Here is a 5,383-nt window from a genome sequence, read left to right as displayed (position 1 = left end):
TCCCTCCGAAGCACACCATTTTTTGTGATGAATATTTGGCGTAATTCATCGTCATTGTTCTCACAGCTCATCGAATCCTTGACATCTTCAACGTCACTTGGTAATGAAATTATTTTATCATTTTCATGCGAGGGACCTTCATTGAAGTTTATTTCACTGGTACTTTCAGTATTGCATCGATTACTTGCGTCCTCTTCGGAAGCAAAAGAACTTTTGTCAAAGCAAGCTTCACTGCCATATCCATTCGTTTCATGATGAATTCCATGAATTTCAGCATGTAAGTTTTCATCTATGACGTGGTCATTCATTGATTCGTGTTTACCAGGAACACAAATGTCTATTATATCATCCTTCTCCTCTGGAAACAAAAGACCAATTAATACTTCAGACAAATATTGTAAATAAGAAGACATTTAAATTCTTATTTTTTTACACTGTTGGTTTGCTATATGTATATACCAATTGCACAATATATCATTATATGACACACCTTTATAAAGTATTGTGCATGTGGTAATATGCTTTTGGTATTCTGTTATGCCAATATAATTGCATTGAGTGGTTTGACTAGTTTGATATCTATTGTCCATTTTTAATTTTATCTAATGTTCTTCCACTTACCTGGAAAAGCTAAAGAGTTTTATATCTGAACTTTAAAAAAAAAACAATGTAAGTTGTCGTTTGTTGGTGTGGTTCATAAGTGTTTCTCGTTTTTCGTTTTTATATAGATTAGACCGTTGGTATTCTTGTTTGAATTGTTTAACACTAGTCTTTTTGGGGCCCTTTATAGCTTGCTGTTCGGTGTGAGCCAAGGCTCCGTGTTGAAGGCCGTACTTTGACCTATAATTGTTTACTTTTTACACATTGTGACTTGGATGTATAGTTGTCTCATTGGCACTTATACCACATCTTCATATTTATAAATTCATAGCGCAACCTGTGTAGTCAGTTTAAATTATCAGTCTAACTAATAGAATCAATGTGAACTCCGTTTGTTAGCAGCTACAAAACTAACAGTTTCTTTCATATTTATCTTTAGTCAATTTTTGATTGATAACATATTCTCTCTCTCACCTCTAAATATTCGTAAATCGTGTAAATTATGAGTTTATAAGAGCGTGTAAATGTATTTAAGTCACTTTGGTTAGTATTACTGTAGCCCCCCGCAGGACACGAATCCTACTTTTAAAAAATGCTGCATAATTTTACTATATTTTCCTGATAATACATTCAATTGGTAATCATTGGTCCACTCGTTTCTCAATGAGTTTAACTTACACTACAAACCAGTAAAAGTCTGAAATGGCCTATATCTGTATTCGACTATACTGATTTTTACTCGACCAGTCTGAATTGGTCGGAATTTTACTCGATATTATTTGACCCCAATCTTAACCATACTCGACTGTACTGATATGTACTTGACCCTTATCTTTGCCATTGAAAAAAGCCTGAACTATTATTGGACCAGTCTGAAACAGTCTTAACCCATTCTCGACTTGAACTCGACCAATACTCGACCAGTTCTCTACCTTTTTTTCAGTCTGAACCATACTCGACCAAAGGTCTGAGCCAAACTTGACCAAAGTCTGAACAATACTCGACCAATCTGAACCATACTTGACCAAATAACCTCTACTTTATTTTCATTTTAACTGTTTATATGACAACATGACAACAGCCACAATAAAGTAAAGATATATTTATAGATTTTTACATCCTTACATGATTATCAGATTTATCAAATCAAGATAGTCAAATTATCTAATTTGAAAGTCTGAGTCTTGGTAAAAAAAAAAAGATTTTCTTTTACCTGAAAAACCCACCTGTACTGAGGGAAATAAAACCTTTAAAGGTGCTTCTTGTTTGCCATATGGGTTTTTTTTAACAAAACTTAATTCACCTAAATTCTTAAATAAAAACTACATAGGTTTCATGGTTACAAACGGAAGTTATATATTTGATTGATAAACGGACAGAAAGTCACAAACTTGATAGGACAAAAAGTCACATGACAAAAAGTCACAAATAATTGTTTGAATATATATGAGAAAGATCTTGAAATATTTTCTTTTTATTACATATATTCATTTTACAGTTTAGGAAATTGTTCATTAGCCTTGATAAATGAATATTTATAAAATTTTAATCATGCAAAGAGTAAATAACAAAATAACCGAGGAAAATTCAAAACGGAAAGTCTCTAATCAAATGGCAAAATCAAAAGCTCAAACACATCAAACGAACGGATAACAACTGTCATATTCCTGACTTGGTGCAGGCATTTTCTTATGTAGAAAATGGTGGATTTATTTCTTGGCACCATGAAGCCCTTTAAGTACCAAGCCACTTTGACATTTTGTTTTCTTAACAATTATTTGATCATTATTGATATTTTTTAAATAAATTTTAATTTTACAAAGTTGCTTTATATATAATGGTTTAAGAAAAATAGTTTTCTTATTCAAAGAAAAATAATCTCAAAACTGAATTGTGACTTTTGTCCTGTGACTTTTTGTCCGTGACTTTTTGTCTCTGACTTTCTGTCCTACATTCATTTTTTTCACTATCTTTTTAACTGACGTAACAACAGCCAATAAAATCACTGAAATTGTTTAACCTTATATCAGAAATATATTTATTCTTATTATAATTTGGCATATATATATATATCTAAAAGGGATAAAAAATTAAAGAAAAGATTAAAATCATGAATATTGTTCTTCAGATTAGGGGGTAAACTATAAAGTTATACCTCCTGCTTGGGACAAACTCATTAAAAAAAGCACTCCTGGTCAAAGAGTAATACATTTTAAATAACATCCTTTGAAAATTAAACAACATCCTGTAAAACTTAAATCACAAGGCCTTTTGAATTCACTAGAAAAATAATACATGAGTTTAGAGAAAAAAAGGGTTTTCTTTTTACTTGTAAAAGACACCTGTACTGAGGTAATTAAACATTATAAAGGTGCTTCTTGTTTGCCATGTCTTTTATTTTGTCAAAACTTAATTAATCAACCTAAATGTTTTACTACAACTTTGGAACACAATTCCTTTTTTAAGGTTATCAAGGATTGCTATGGAAGTTCTATAATATTAAATTCTTGGTTTTACCAAAACAATGGTGTCATCTTTAAATTTTATTAAGTTGCTTTATATAAATTAAAAAAAAATGTTCACTGCGTTATTAACTAAACTTGACTGGCACCATAAATTTATACCAGGCTTAAGTTAGTGTCGAAAATTTTCCAGTAACCATAAAATATATCTGAAACATTTGAAATATTTTGAATACCATTTAAGATATTTGAATAATGGACGAAAGTTTTAGTATTTTTGATGTAGGCCTACATAATGCAATGCGAACATGATCATGTATATAAAATTCATTTTAAGTATTACATGATATTTTTTTAATCCGACTAGAAATCACTTCCTTTGATCATCTTGTTTTATTTTTATTTTAAAGGTGATATACATTGTGTATATATATATATATAAGTGTTGATGATTATATTATGTTTATTGTGAAATTTTGGTTTTAATACCATATTAAAATACATTTTGGATTTCAAAGTGTTGTTCAAATTTCTAGCTAAGGGAAATAGCTGTTTTTTTAGAATAGTTCCTAAATTGATGAAATACAATAGATAGATACAGAAATAGGTCTAGGTTTAGTTAAGACTTGGTCGAGTAAGGTTCAGACTAGGTCAAGTATGGTTCAGACTAGGTTGAGCATGGTTCAGACTTGATCTAGAATGGTTAAGACTTGGTCGAGTATTGTTCAGACACGTATAAAATGGTTAAGTACTAGTCGAGTAAAGGTCGAGTACAAGTTCAGACTGTTAATAGATATAAGAAGACGTGGTATGAGTGCCAATGGGACAACTCTCCATCCAAGTCAAAATTTATAAAAGTAAACCATTATAGGTCAAAATACGGTCTTCAACACGGAGCCTTGGCTCACGGTTTAGACTACAGTCGAGTAATATCAAGTAAATTTCAGACCAATTCAGACTGGTCGAGTAAAAATAAGAAGTCGTGTACAGTTATAGGCCATTTCAGACTTTTACTGGTTTGTACTGTTACATACATAATCCTTTATTATATTTTCAGATCAAAATTGTAAAAGTTTTTCGAAACCTGTGCTCTCGGTCATAATACTTTACTCAGTATTCGGAATAAGAGATTTGTTCTCAAAATACCAAATCCAGCATTTAATTGGTTGATTTCTGTCTGAGTCTGAGTACGATAATCGTGTTCGAATGTTTTATGACCGCAAGACTTGTTGTAGACATCGTCTTTTTTTCAATTTTTCTAGTAGTGGAATGTCTTGCTATTTGTTGACAATGTAATGATTGATATCCTATCTGTACTTCTTCTTCAAATTCAAGAAAGATTATATCAATCTTACAATGAACTCGTTAAAATAGACTATTTTAAATATTCTTATTGTTTTTTGATGCCATGTGAAATATGCAATCCACCTTAAATGATAACTTACTGGCCAATCAGCTTTCTTATTATGAAAGATTTGAGGTATACGTAAATGAGACGGTTACTGAAAATCACAATGAAAAAAAACCAAACAAACAAAAACATGAAAATATGACTTTCACTTTTGATAAATGAAAAGAATGTAGTATTATGAACAATGTAATACAATTTAATCCAGGAATATCAGTTAAATGTCAATATGATGTCAATCATATGCTGAAATTGTAAAATTTGACCTAAATTGATCATTATAGCCAAATTTGGCAAATTAGATATGAGCTACAACATTGTTGAAAATAGATATTTTTGATCTGTCACTAAATAATTCAAAATTTGGTTACTATGTTGAACGCATCTATCCCATCGAACTAGAGATAAAGGATACAACATATACAGTTAATTCTGCCTCGTATCTTGACTTACATCTAGAAATTGACACTGAATGTCGGTTGAAAACAAAACTTTACGACAAAAGAGATGATTTCAGCTTCCCAACTGTGAACTTTCAATTTCTATGTAGCAATATTTCAGCAGCGCCTGCAAACGGAGTATATATCTCCCAGTTGATACGATATTCCGGGGCAGGTATTTCCTATCATGTTTTCCTTGATAGAGGGTTGCAGATCTCAAGAAAGCTATTAAACCAAGAGTTCCAAGTGGTGAAGGTGAAATCATCCTTTCTTAAATTTTACGGACGCCATCACGAGTTGGTTGACAGTTATGGAATATCCGTTTCACAGATGATAGCGGATATATTCCTACTGTCGTAACTACAATCCCATCCCCTTTTCCTGAATGTGACTTACCGAATTAGACTTATTACCTGGTTTGTACTACCATGAGCAACACGACAGGTGCCACATGTGGAGCAGGATCTGATTAC

This window comes from Mytilus californianus, unplaced genomic scaffold, assembly GCF_021869535.1.
Source record: "Mytilus californianus isolate M0D057914Y unplaced genomic scaffold, xbMytCali1.0.p SCAF_1, whole genome shotgun sequence".
Classification (NCBI taxonomy): Eukaryota; Metazoa; Mollusca; class Bivalvia; order Mytilida; family Mytilidae; genus Mytilus; species Mytilus californianus.
Note: the sequence above shows the minus strand (reverse complement) of the source record.